Source organism: Nycticebus coucang, chromosome 10, assembly GCF_027406575.1.
Source record: "Nycticebus coucang isolate mNycCou1 chromosome 10, mNycCou1.pri, whole genome shotgun sequence".
Classification (NCBI taxonomy): Eukaryota; Metazoa; Chordata; class Mammalia; order Primates; family Lorisidae; genus Nycticebus; species Nycticebus coucang.
The window spans coordinates 23,169,141-23,184,133 of NC_069789.1; the positions used below are offsets into that span (position 1 = coordinate 23,169,141).

General features: G+C 38.0%; 1 protein-coding gene across 3 annotated transcripts in view; it reads left to right on the top strand.

Moving 5' to 3' along the window:
* The window catches only part of RYR2 (ryanodine receptor 2), an 830,565-nt gene that overhangs the window by 403,081 nt on the left and 412,491 nt on the right, over positions 1–14,993 (top strand). The gene's annotated exons all lie outside the window — the stretch shown is intronic.

Consider the following 14,993-nt stretch of genomic DNA (forward strand, 5'->3'; position numbering starts at 1 on the left):
GTTGCTGTGAGGTCTGAGGCCCTGGCACTCACCTAGGGCAACAGAGTAAGATTCTCTCTCTTTCTCTCTCAAAAAAAGAAAAGACTAGTCTTTAGAGCTGGTGACTCAGATTCTCATTTTGTTGGTCAAAAGTAGAGTAGTAACATTTTTTTCTTCCATTTTTAATAATTGCAATAATAATGATAATCCTTCTTAAAGCAAATGAATGCTTCTTGTAACTTAGTCTGTTCAGAATGCGTAGTACTTTCTCTACTATATTTTTTCCTGCTATATTTTAAGTTTTTTAGTTTTTATGTTCTTGATTTGCAGAACTTTGTAAATAACCAGTAACTTTGCAAGGACAGTAGAACTGTAATTTAAATTAAAAATACCTGCTAAGGTTGAGGTGGGTGGATGGCTTGAGCTGACAGGTTTGTAACCAGCCCAAGCAAGAATAACACCCCATCTCTACTAAACATAGAAAAACTAGACAGGTGGCTATTGTCGTGGGCACCTGTAGTCTCAGCTACTTGGGAGGTTGAGGCAAGAGGGTCACTTGAGCCCAAGAGACTGAGGTTGCAGTGAGCTATGATGACACCCTGGAAGTCTACCCAGGGCGACAGAGTCAGACACAGTCTTTAACAGAAAGAAAAGTCTGCTAATTAAAATGTTTAGTGGTGTTTTGTATGAGTTATCTTAGAGAAAAGAATAAATCAGAGTGTTATTCTTTTGTAATGTTTAATGGTTATGGTTTTTTTTTTTTTAAATTATTGAGATCGTCTCACTTTGTCAACCTTAGTAGAGTGCTGTGGCGTCATAGCTCACAGCAACCTCAAACTTTTGGGCTCAAGCAATTCTCTTGCCTGAGAATTGAGGTTGCTGGGACTACAAGCACCCACCACAATGGCCAGCTATTTTTGTTTGTTTGTTTAGCAGGCCCGGGCTGGGTTTGAACCCCCCATCCCCCAGCATGTGGCCTGTGCTCTAGCCACTGAACTATGGGCGCCCCCTGATGGTTATGGTTTTGATGGTTAAAAATACATTCTGAAATAGAAGATGTCTGTGATATTAGAAAAGTAGTTAAAATTTAACTGTAAGGTCTTGGAAAAAGTGCTGGAATTCAGACATCATAATTTGATATCTTTGTTTTATTTAAAATAATTTATAAAGTACAAATGTGTATCCTAGGAAAAATAAATGACACAAAATAAAGCAAATTTATATTCTTGATGAAAAATTAGACTTTTCTAAAGTTAGGTGAAAATACCAACTTTTATCTTGGGTTTGGGGTATGATTTTTTTTTTTTTTTTTTTTTGAGACAGAGTCTCAAGCTGTTGCCCTGGGTAGAGTGCCATGGCGTCACAGCTCAGCAACCTCCAACTCTTGGGTTTACGTGATTCTCTTGCCTCAGCCTCCCAAGCAGCTGGGACCACAGGCTCCCACCACAATGCCCAGCCACCCTTTTTTTTTTTTCTGCAGTTTTTGGCTGGGGCTGGATTTGAACCTGCCACCTCCGGCATATGGGGCTGGCACCCTACTCCTTTGAGCTACAGGCGCCGCCCCCTTTTCTTTCTTTGTTTCTATTTTTTTTTTTGTGTGTGTGTGTGTGTGTGTGTGTGTTGTTGTTGCAGGTGTCATTACTGTCCTAGCTGGCCCAGGCTGGGTTCAAACCCACCAGCTTCAGTGTATGTGGCTGGTGTCCTACCCACTGAGCCACGGGCTCTGCCCTGGGGTATGACTTTTTAAAATGCCAAAATAAAAATGAACTCTCACAAACTCTTGCATTTACATTAGCAGTTCCTTATCTCTGTGTGAGAACTCTTTAAAAGTCTAAGTACATCCTTAAAATTTTATAAATCATCAAGATCATTCTGACCTAAGATTCATTAGTGAGACTGTCTTTAAAATCTCATATTACTACTTGACATAAGAGCCTTTTCCTTGATTGTCACTGGGCTGCCCTTGGCACTAATGTGAATGTCAGTAGCTAATCTCAAATTTAGGATTCGATGGAATAATTGACAATTGCTGACAGCCCTATGTGTCTAAATAAAATAGGAAATAGTTTATAAATATAATCTATGTTGATTCTGTCTTAAGGAAAATATTCTACATAATGAAAGTTGGAATTGGATTAAGTGAAGATTTTCTTAGACATATTCTTTATTTTCTATAGTTTGAAACTTTTAACTATCTCTTTCAAGTATATCGAAATGTCAGTTTCAGTCAGAAGGTAAATCTTGCCATTCATGTATGTATTATAACCCCCACTACCACCGATGAACATTTTTCTAACTTAGGAAGCCACTAAAACAATTTTTTAGGTGATTCCTTCCGTTTTCCCTCCCTCGTACACCAGGAATAGAAATTTTTTGCTATTGAAATGATGGAGTAGCAGCCTCAAATAAACAAATGGCAAAAAATAGAACAGGCCATTTTTAGGATATATTTTACTATATTATTTTATTTGGGTTTTTATTCTCATTTCAGAAAATATTTAAGATCTTTAAAAACATACATTTTTGTACAATGACAATAAGCATAATGACCAACAAGTTATTACGTGCCCCACAATGTGCTAAGCATTTTCTGTGTTATCTCAGGTAACTGGTACAACCCTGGGAAGTTTAGGTACAATTTTTGATTTTTATTATACAGTTGAGGAAACTGAGGCTTAGGTAAGTTATGTGGCAGATCCAGATTTTGAACCTAAGTAGTAGAACTGAAGCCCTCTTTAGTAAACACAAATGCTTTAATAATACTAACAAATTATGTAGATCTGTTGCTCCTCATCATTATCTGACTATTACAGTTGTTCAGTGATGAAGTATCTTTTAAAAATAACTTGTCGTGCTTTTTTCTTATCAAAATAGTTATACAGAGTTATCAGTGGAGATTAATTTTGTACTTGATTGGGATCAAGTTTGAAAGAAGTTTTTGAAGTAACCTTATCTCAAGGGCCATCAATAATATAATAGAAAGTAATGCCAATTATAGTTTTATAGAAAATGTAGAGATCATATAGTTTCTGTGCTGATCTTTTTAATGGAAGTAAGCATGAGAGTGAACCCACTGAAACCTTCTGTGATTACTAACAGGTGTATCGGTCAGGGTTCAGCCAGAGAAGCAGAGCTAGCAGGAGATATGTGTATATATTAAGGGATTTACTACATGGATTTGCTTTGTGAGACTGTAGGGGCTGGAAAAGTAAGTCTGACACCCCTAGTGGTCTGTCACAGATGGTTACGGGCAGCTGGAATTCTTGGGCATGGGCTGAAGCTGTTGTCCACAGGCAGTCAGGGAAGGGATATAGAGAGCAGGATGGAACCCCAGGGGCACTATCTGTTTATAGCTAGCTGTGTGCTCAGGGAAGGCCTAAACCCTTTTAAATGGATCATCTGGTTAAATATGAGCCACTCAGGATAACCTGCCATTTGATTTACTCAGAATTGTCTAATTAGGACCCTTAATTAATCTGCAGGATCCTTTGACCTTTGCCATATACATGTAATACAACCTAATCACAGAAGTGGTAATCCATCATATTGATTTGCCCGGCTCACGTTCAGGAAAGGTATCCAACGTACGAGGTGTGGGGGGCTTCTCCTTAGACTCTGTGACCTTGCTTCACCACTGCTATGAAAGCCCCTCAAAGACCCTTTCCACATGAGAAATTTTTGAATTCCTTCTTTTCACAAACTTGCTCGCCAGAGTATCTCCTCCTGAGATTTCTGAACCCCAGGGATAAAGAGAGCTATCATTTTTTTGTTGAATCTCTACCCTGGAAGAGCTAAGCGGGTCAGTCCCAGTAATTTCTCTTACCCTGTAACATGTTTAGACTTATATTTCATAGTGACCAACTATTATGTGCTACAATGTAGCCCTGTAAAGGAGCAAGTTTTTAAAAATTTCTTTTTAATTTTTCATTTTTTTCTAACTTTCATCATTATTTACCTTAAGGATATCTAACTATTAAAAAATAAATAAAACATTCTCATCTAAGAATAAGGTCTTTTTTCCTACCTATTAGTCAGATGAAAGAATAGTTTTGATAGATTTGATGATTTTAACTAATGCTAGTGGAATCCTTCTGAACTACCTGGTCTATTCATTAAGAAATGCCTGTGGCTCAGTCAGTAGGGTGCCGGCCCCATATGCCGAGGGTGGCGGGTTCGGACCCAGCCCCGGCCAAACTGCAACCAGAAAATAGCCGGGCGTTGTGGCGGGCGCCTGTAGTCCCAGCTACTCGGGAGGCTGAGGCAAGAGAATCGCTTAAGCCCAGGAGTTGGAGGTTGCTGTGAGCTGTGTGAGGCCACGGCACTCTACCAAGGGCCATAAAGTGAGACTCTGTCTCTACAAAAAAAAAAAAGGAATACACCTTCAGGACTTGTTTTAGCTTCCTAATGAGTCTGAATTGATATATCTAACGTATATATGCCACTTGATAAGTCCACAGTCCTTCAGAAATAGCTTTTTATTAAGTCATAGCTGTATACATTAATGCAATCATGGGGTACCATGCCCTGGTTTTATATACAACTGGAAATATTTTCATCATACTCGTTAACATAGCCTTTCTGGCTTTTTCTTAGTTATTGTGTTAAAACATTTATATTCTACATTTAGTAAGTTTCACATGTACCCTCGTCAGAAATAGTTTTGACTTCATAATGAACCAGTTTTCTATATCTGGTGCCAAAATATAACTTAATATTTTTCAGGCCAATTTTTCTAACTTCTGCAACCATTTTGATATACATTTGAAAATTAGATTTTTTTCAAGTATTCATGAATAGGATTATTTGAATGCTCATATAGGGAGTGGTTTGCTAACTCATTTTCTATGGGATATCTGGAAGGATGTATGAGAGAATGAATTTATCTTTAGAAATTCATTCATTTATTCAAAAATTTTCATCAAATACCTGACATTTGCAGGTTCTATTCTGGTCCTAAGGATATGGTGGGTCAGGGTAGAGGAATCCAGCATATTATTCCTGCTCTCCAAAAGCTGAATAATAGTCAAAATTAGTGTAAAGAAGGCAGTAAGGAATAAAATTTCAATTAAGTGCCAACATGGACCTATTAGTGGAAGTACAATGTACTACAAGAATACAAGAGAGAAAATATTTATCCAAAATACCTATGTTAGAGTGCTTTTCATGGCAATCTGATCTTCAGATTGGAAAATTTCTATTGATTTACTTTCTACTTAATTGACTCTTTTTCATACAAATTCAACTGAAACTTAAGCTGATCCAGGTTAGTTTGTATTTCAGTTATTGTTTTTATCTTTTCATTGCATTTTATTTTCATATAATTAACATTTTTGCTCCATCTGTTTATTCATTATGCATATATTTTCCTTTATATCTTTGTACATATTTTATATTTGTAATAGTTGCTTTAAAGTTCTTACCTTTTAAATTGTATTAATAAGATCCAGATTATCTTTATATTGATTTGTATTGCCTATATAGTATATAGCTCACATTTTAAAATTTTTTCTGCATCTACTTAATTTCAACATTATATTGGATATTAGAAGTGGTATGTTGTAAAGACTCTGAATTTTGTCAAGTTTTTTTCTAAAGAGTGACTTTGGTTTTTCATGTTGTTAACCTGGTTGGATTGAAACCCCAGTTTCTCTCTCTTTTGCAGTGAGCAGTGTCTTACGGTTTTTCTCAGTTCTTTCAGCTTCCATCAGCTGTCATATACTATTGTGCCTCTCCCAAGAAGGCATAGTTTAGTGGTCAGCAAGAATTTGGATGAATTATATAAGATTTTATGGATCTCTCTTTATTCCAAGATTTAGCTTATGTTATTTTCTGGCTATTTGTGAGTCCCTACCTCAATCCAGGAAGGCAGAGGCCTTCTCCTGCCACTGTTAAAAGGCAGACCGGATACACAACAATGATGGCTGCAACCAAACAACTCTAGAATTTAATAATAAAAAGAGAAATAACCTAATTTAAAAATACGGAAAGGGATTTGATATATTTTTAAGGAAGATATAAAAATGACCAGTAAGTACATAAAAGGATGCTCAATATCACTAGTTATCAGGAAAATGCAAATCAGAAGCACAGTGCAATACCACTTCAGACTCACCAGGATGGCTATGATAAAAGTGATTGGAAAAGCAAGTGTTGGCAAGCTTGGTCCAATGTGAAGAAATTGGCAACCCCAGTCGTTGCTGATGCGAGTGTATTTTATCACAGTACTGCTTCTGTGGAAAATAGTTTAGTCGTTCCTCAAAAAATTAAACATATATGACCTAGCAATTCCACACCTAGGTATATACCCAAGAGGACTGAACACATATCTTCATGCAAAAAGTTGTGCTATGAAGGTTCATATTACTATTATTCATAGTAGCCAGAAAAGTAGAAATAACCCAATGCCTGTCCACTGATGAAGAGATAAATAAAACATGGCCCATCCATACAATTAAATATTATTCAGCCATAAATAAGAATGGAGTGCTAATGCAGGTTATAACATAGATGAACCTTGAAAACTTGTTCAGTGGAAGAAAACACAAAAAGCCACATGTTATTTGATTCTACTTACGTGAAAGGAATGTTGAAAATAGATAAATTCATAGGGACAGAAACTAGATTCCTGGTTGCCAGGGGCTGGGGAAAAGGAGAATAGGGAGTGACTGCTAATGAGTACAGACAATGGCCGATGAAAATGCTCTGGAATTAGATGGTGGTGATGATCATATAACCTTGTGACTTTACACTAACGAATGAGTTTTATGGCTTGTGAATTATACTTCAATTTAAAAAAATGTTAAGAGTCCACCTAAACATCCATCAGTAGAGAATGTTAAATAAACAATGGTAGATTGTACTATGAAAAAAAAAAAAGGCAGACTGGCAGGGTATACCCAAAATCTAACACTAGCAATTTACAAATCATCCTAGCTGCTATTTGCCCTTTGAGAGAAGACCATTCTTCAATTTCTCCCTGATTTTGATCCCTCTAAAAATGCCTTTAAATAGATTCTGATAAGCATTTTTTTTCCAAATTTTATAATAGTTATCCATGAGAAAATGGTTCAGCTAAACTACTACATCATTTCCCAAAGCAGAGCAAATGAAAAGAATAAAATCTAAAAGATTATGCCAAAATGAAAGGCCACTAATTTAGATGTAGTGCAGCTAATACGGGGTTTTGGTAAGATTATTGCTAACCTAATGTGGACACTTCATTTCTAGTAGTGCAGGCTAATTTTCTGTTAGATGCTTTTCCTAGGTGTTACATTTTCTGCTTATGATAGGCTTCAGCTTAAGTTCTTTCGAAGCATGTGGATTATTTTATCTGAAATACTCCTCAGCCTGAACTATAGAAAATGATATGAAACAAAAGAAGGAAAGAGATTAAAGATGGCGGCCGAGTAACAGCTTCCCTGCAACTGGGAATAGCGAGTCTTGGGAGACAAGACTCCAGGCATCTCTGGCCGGTGGGATCTGCCTATAATTATCCCTTTGAGGATACAGGGAGCCAGCAAGGGACTTCTGGACCCCAAGAGGAGGACAAAAACAGTGGAAAACTGGCAAGTGGTTGCATGTGTTCAATCGACCTAATCACGCCGGCAACTGTAAGTACAAGCAACAGTGAGACTGCAAACCGGAAAGGCCTTACCTGTGAACTGTTTCAGTGTTCTTCGACTGGGCACTCAGTTGAACTGCCTTGGGGAGAGCTTGAGCAGGAGTGTGGAGAACTTTGGGCATTGTCTGAGGCCCCAGACTGAGCCACTGAGCTGGGCGCAGGAAGCCATTGTGAAAGAGCTGCCCCGGCAAGCTCCGCCCTCAGGGTCTCAGAGCAAGGATTGGACAGGTCAAAGTAACCTACTGACTGAGCAGCCTAAAGGCGGGGGCTGAGCTGCCTTACAGCCTTAATCCTTAGGGGCAGAGTGAGACGGTTTTGGCACACTGGAGCCTTGGGCTGTTGCCCTGGGTAGAGTGCCCGTGAGGTCACAGCTCATAGCAACCTCAAACTCCTGGGCTTGGCACCGCCCAGACCTCCATAAGAGCTGTGCAGCGACCCCCGACTGGTGACCCCCACCCACCGGGCCTCCATATTCCCTGACCAGGAACTGCGGGAGCCACGCAACCCTGTGTCCTCCCTCCTGTGTCCTCCCAGCTTCCACACTAGCCCGTTCATCTGGACAGGGACTCTGGTAGCTGCATGCCCTTTGGAGCCCTCCCTGCCTCTGCACAGAGCTCTTCTCCTGGTCAGAGACTGCTGGAGCATTGGGCTCTCTGTGCCAAAGTCACTGGGCGCCTGGCACTCCCAGAACCGTGCATACCACCCCCAGCCCTGTTGCTGGATCCGGGTGTGTCACAAACCGGAGCTGCTTACACAACCAGAACTCCCTAGCTAGAGCAGCCCCAGAGGAACTACACAGGGTCACTCCCTACAAAGATCCAGCAACAATGGAGTGATCCTCCTGGGATCTAATCTTGGAGTGACACCTCCCCAACTCTGAGGACAGCCGGAGGCAATGGTGAAAAACAATCATGAGGTGAAATCAACAGAAAAACTCTGGCAATATGAATAATCAGAGTAGATCAACTCCCCCAAGTATCAATGGGGCAGAAACAGCACAAGACCCCATACCCAAACAAATAGCTGAGACGTCAGAAATTGAATTCAGGATCTTGATAGCAAATAAGATCGAATTAGAATTCCAAAAGTTATCTCAAGAATTCAACGGATTCAAAGACCAAATGACCAAAGAATTCGACACATTGAGACAAGAAGTTGCATCCCTCAAAGATCTGAGAAACACAGTAGAATCCCTCAGTAACAGAATGGAGCAAGCAGAAGAAAGGATTTCTGACATGGAAGACAAAGCTTTCGAACACTCCCAAACCCTCAAACAAGAAGAGAACTGGAGAGCAAAAATAGACCACTCTCTCAGAGAGCTCTCGGATAATTTGAAGAAAACCAATATTCATCTTATAGGGATCCCTGAAAGTGATGAAGTGGCTTCACAAAGCACAGAGTCTCTTCTCCATGAGATTATGAAGGAGAACTTTCCAGACATGCCAAGAGATTCCAAAATTCAGATAGCAGACAGTTTCAGAACTCCAGCACGACTCAAACCAAATAAGACATCCCCCAGAAACATCATAATCAATTTCACTAAAGTTAATATGAAGGAGAAAATTCTGAAAGCTGCCAGACGAATTAAAACCATTACCTACAAGGGGAAGAAGATCAGAATAACTGCAGATCTCTCTGCTGAAACCTTTCAAGCTAGAAGAGGATGGTCATCGACTTTTAATCTGCTAAAACAAAATAACTTTCAATCCAGGATCCTGTAACCAGCTAAACTGAGCTTCATTTATGATGGAGAAATTAAATACTTCAACGACATTCACATGTTGAAGAAATTTGCCACAACTAAACCAGCTCTCCAGGACATTCTTAGACCTATCCTCCATAAAGACCAGCGTAATTCTCCACCACAAAAGTAAACCCACCCAAAAAATTTTTGATCAAATTCCAACTTCCACAGTCTCTAAAGAATTAAAAATGTGCACCGGTCTCTCGAAAGGCTTATCAATACTCTCAATTAATGTGAGTGGTTTAAATTGTCCTCTAAAGAGGCATAGGTTGGCAGACTGGATACAAAAACTCAAGCCAGATATCTGTTGCATCCAAGAATCGCATCTTACATTAAAAAACAGATATAGACTCAAGGTGAAGGGATGGTCATCTATATTCCAGGCAAATGGAAAGCAGAAAAAAGCAGGCATTGCAATCCTGTTCGCAGACGCAATAGGCTTTAAACCAACCAAAATAAAGGATAAGGATGGACACTTCATATTTGTTAAAGGTAATACTCAATATGATCAGATCTCAATTATTAATATTTATGCACCCAACCACAACGCACCTTAATTTTTAAGAGAAACTCTTAACAGACATGAGCAACTCCATTTCCTCCACTTCCATAGTAGTTGGAGATTTTAACACCGCTTTAGCAGTCCTGGATAGATCCTCCAAAAAGAAGCTAAGCAAAGAAATTTTAGATTTAAACTGAACCATTCAACATCTGGACTTAACAGACATCTACAGAACATTTCATCCCCAAAAAACTGAATACACATTCTTCTCATCAGCCCATGGAACATACTCCAAAATCGACCACATCCTAGGCCACAAATCTAACCTCAGCAAATTTCAAAAAATAGAAATTATTCCTTGCATCTTCTCAGACCATCATGGAATAAAAGTTGAACTAAAAAACAACAGGAACCTGTATACCCATACAAAAACATGGAAGCTAAACAACCTTATGCTGAAGGATACATGGGTTATAGACGAGATTAAGGAGGAAATCACCATATTTTTGGAACAAAACAACAATCAAGACATGAATTACCAGAACCTCTGGCATACTGCAAAGGCAGTCCTAAGAGGGAAATTTATAGCACTGCAAGCCTTCCTCAAGAAAACAGAAAGAGAGGAAGTTAATAACTTAATGGGACATCTCAAGCAACTGGAGAAAGAAGAACACTTCAACCCCAAACGCAGCAGAAGAAAAGAAATAACCAAAATCAGAGCAGAATTAAATGAAATTGAAAACAAAAGAATTATACAACAGATCAGTAGATCCAAAAGCTGGTTTTTTGAAAAGATCAATAAAATAGATAAACCTTTGGCCAACCTAACCAGGAAGAAAAGAGTAAAATCTCTAATTTCATCAATCAGAAATGGTAATGATGAAATAACAACAGACCCCTCACAAATTCAAAAAATCCTTAACAAATACTACAAGAAACTCTACTCTCACAAATATGAAAATCTGAAAGAAGTCGACCAGTACCTGGAAGTACACCACCTACGAAAACTTAGCCAGAACGAAGTGGAAATGTTGAACAGGCCTATATCAAATTCTGAAATAGCATCAACTATACAAAATCTCCCTAAAAAGGAAAGCCCAGGACCAGATGGCTTTACGTCAGAATTCTACCAAATATTTAAAGAAGAACTAGTACCTATACTACTTAACCTCTTCCAAAATATAGAAAAAGAAGGAATATTACCCAGCACATTCTATGAAACAAACATCACCTTGATCCCCAAACCAGGGAAAGACCCAACAAGAAAAGAAAATTATAGACCAATATCACTAATGAATATAGATGCTAAAATACTCAATAAGATCCTAACAAACAGAATCCAACAACACATCAAAAAAATTATACACCAGGACCAAGTGGGATTTATCCCAGGGTCTCAAGGCTGGTTCAATATACGTAAATCTATAAATGTAATTCAACACATAAACAAACTTAAAAATAAAGACCATATGATTCTTTCAATTGATGCAGAAAAAGCTTTTGATAATATCCAGCATCCCTTCATGATCAGAGCACTTAAGAAAATTGGTATAGAAGGCACATTTCTTAAACTAATAGAGGCCATCTATAGCAAACCTACAATGAATGTCATATTGAATGGAGTTAAATTGAACTCATTTCCACTTAGATCAGGAACCAGGCAAGGTTGCCCATTGTCTCCATTCCTCTTTAACATTGTAATGGAAGTTTTAGTCATTGCAATTAGGGAAGAAAAGGCGATCAAGGGTATCCACATAGGGTCAGAAGAGATCAAACTTTCACTCTTCACAGATGATATGATGGTATATCTGGAAAACACTAGGGATTCTACTACAAAACTTTTAGAAGTGATCAAGGAATATAGCAATGTCTCAGGCTACAAAATCAATACTTATAAATCTGTAACCTTTATATATACCAACAATAGTTAAGCTGAAAAAACAGTTAAGGACTCTATTCCATTCATAGTAGTGCCAAAGAAGATGAAATATTTGGGAGTTTATCTAACAAAGGACGTGAAAGATTTCTATAAAAAGAACTATGAAACACTAAGAAAAGGAATAGCTGAAGATGTTAACAAATGGAAAAACTTACCATGCTCATGGCTGGGAAGAATCAACATTGTTAAAATGTCCATACTACCCAAAGCAATATGCAATTTTAATGCAATCCCTATTAAAGCTCCACTGTCATACTTTAAAGATCTTGAAAAAATAATACTTCATTTTATATGGAGTCAGAAAAAACCTTGAATAGCCAAGGCATTACTCAGAAATAAAAGCAAAGCAGGAGGAATCACACTACCAGACCTGAGACTGTACTATAAATTGATAGTGATCAAAACAGCATGTTACTGGCACAAAAACAGAGAAGTAGATGTCTGGAACAGAATAGAGAACCAAGAGATGGATCCAGCTACTTACTGTTGTTTGATCTTTGACAAGCCAGTTAAAAACTCTCAGTGGGGAAAAGATTCCCTATTTAACAAATGGTGCTGGGTGAACTGGCTGGCAACCTGTAGAAGATTGAAACTGGACCCACACCTTTCACCATTAACTAAGATAGACTCTCACTGGATAAAAGATTTAAACTTAAGACATGAAACTATAAAAATACTTGAAGAAAGGGCAGGGAAAACTCTTGAAGGAATCGGCCTGAATGAATATTTTATGAGGAGGACTCGCCAGGCAATTGAAGCAGTATCAAAAATATACTACTGGGACCTGATCAAACTAAAAAGCTTCTGCACAGCCAAGAACATAGTAAGTAAAGCAAGCAGACAGCCCTCAGAATGGGAGAAAATATTTTCAGGTTATACCTCCCATAAAGGTCTAATAACCAGAATCCACAGAGAACTCAAACGTATTAAGAAGAAAAGAACACATGACCCCATCTCAGAGTGGGCAAGGGACTTGAAGAAGTCCTCTAAAGAAGACCGACGCACAATCTACAAACACATGAAAAAAAGCTCATCATCCTTAATCATTGGAGAAATGCAAATCAAAACTACTCTGAGATATCACCTAACCCCAGTAAGAGTAGCCCACATAACAAAATCCCCAAACCAGAGATCTTGGCGTGGATGTGGAGGAAAGGGCACACTTCCACACTGCTGGTGGGAATGCCCACTAATACGTTCCTTCTGGAAGGATGTTTGGAGAATACTTAGAGACCTAAAAATAGACCTGCCATTCGATCCTATAATTCCTTTACTAGGTTTATACCCAGAAGACCAAAAGTCACAATATAACAAAGACATCTGTACCAGAATGTTTATTGCAGCCCAATTCATAATTGCTAAGTCATGGAAGAAGCCCAAGTGCCCATCGACCCACGGATGGACTAGCAAATTGTGGTACATGTATACCATGGAATATTATGCAGCCTTAAAGAAAGATGGAGACTTTACCTCTTTCATGTTTACATGGATGGAGCTGGAACATATTCTTCTTAGCAAAGTATCTCAGGAATGGAAGAATAAGTATCCAATGTACTCAGCCCTACTATGAAGCTAAATTATAGCTTTCATGTGAAGACTATAACCCAACTATAGCACAAGACTATGGGGAAAGGGCCAAGGAAGGGGAAGGGAGGGGGGAGGTTTCGGTGGAGGGAGGGTATTGGGTGGGGCCACATCTATGGTGCATCTTAGAATGGGTGGAGGTGATTGCACTAGTGTACACAGCTAAGATTTAAGAATTAAAAAAAAAGAAAAAGAAGGAAAGAACATGAATGGCCTTGGGTCATTTCATTGATAATTCTTTTTTTCTATTGTCACTCTACCAGTTCTTACCTGACTGCAGGGTCACGGTAATTGTGAAAATAGAATCATTGTGAAATTTCACCATTAAATCTTAATGTAGAGAGTGCTGGGAACCACTTCAGTGAAAAGCAAACAAAGCACAACTTAACCTCTACACACAACCCACAAGCCCATAAATAATTAAATGACATACTAATTTCCTTGGATAAAGGAAAAAAAAAAACAGAAAGAATCATAAAGATTCACTCTTTGCTCTATTCTGAAGAGATTATTACATTGTTATATTTCCCCCCAACAATTTAATTTTCCTGTTGACTGGGTTGCTGTAAGTAGATTAGTAGTTTGTCTTGTTTGATAGAATGAAATTACAAATGTTTATTATCTGTTTTATTTCAAATTCTTAGAATGAGATTTCAAGTTATGTGCATAATGATTAAATCAACTTTATTATTGTCTTTTTTTCTTAGATGACTTTGTCTGGTGTTGTCATTTTAGGGTTATTTATTATTAGTACAGTATGCAAATCGCAAGAAAAACCTGTCAAATTTGGGGTTGGGAATTGTTCCTTTAATATAGCAGACATAAATGTTTCACCAGCCTAATCTTCAAAAATATTTGTGCAACTATAACTAATTTCAAATAGAAGTGAAATAAACAAAGTTATGGAAGAAACTTAAAGCAAGAAAAGTAAACCAAGGATGAAAAAAAACATAAAAATAAGAAAGGAGGTGTTTTTAATTTTCTCTCTGTTTTTCTGTAGACTTCGCAGAATTTAAAGATATAGTGAGTTTCTGAAGATCAGATTTAAGCATGGGCGAAAAATTGAAAGGCTACATGTTGGAAGATGAAATGTGAAAATAAAGAGGGACTAGCAAGAAATATTTAGTAGGTCTGAGAGGATCGATTGCTTCTTCCTAATAGAGGAAGCTTTGTATAGTCGCTCTTTAAGAGTGAAAACACACTTTATGGGGGCAAGACATTATTGCAAGAGGGACTTTACCTAACAATTGCAATCAGTGTAACTGGCTTATTGTACCCTCAATGAATCCCCAACAATAAAAAAAAAAGAGTGAAAACTGGGTGGCACCTGTGGCTCAAAGGAGTAGGGCACCAGCCCCGTATGCCGGAGGTGGTGGGTTCAAACCCAGCCCCAGCCAAAAACTGCAAAATAAATAAATAAAAGTGAAAATCCTTATTGTCCAAGTGGGAAATAGCAGTATCAAAAATTGAATTATAGTTGTAATTAGTTTTTAAAAAATTATATCATTATCAGCCTCATTAACATCCTTATCACCATTATCATTTTTGAAATCATCAAAAATTTACTGAAGTGTTTATTTTATACCAGGCACTATTCTGAAAGCTACATACATTATCTCAATTT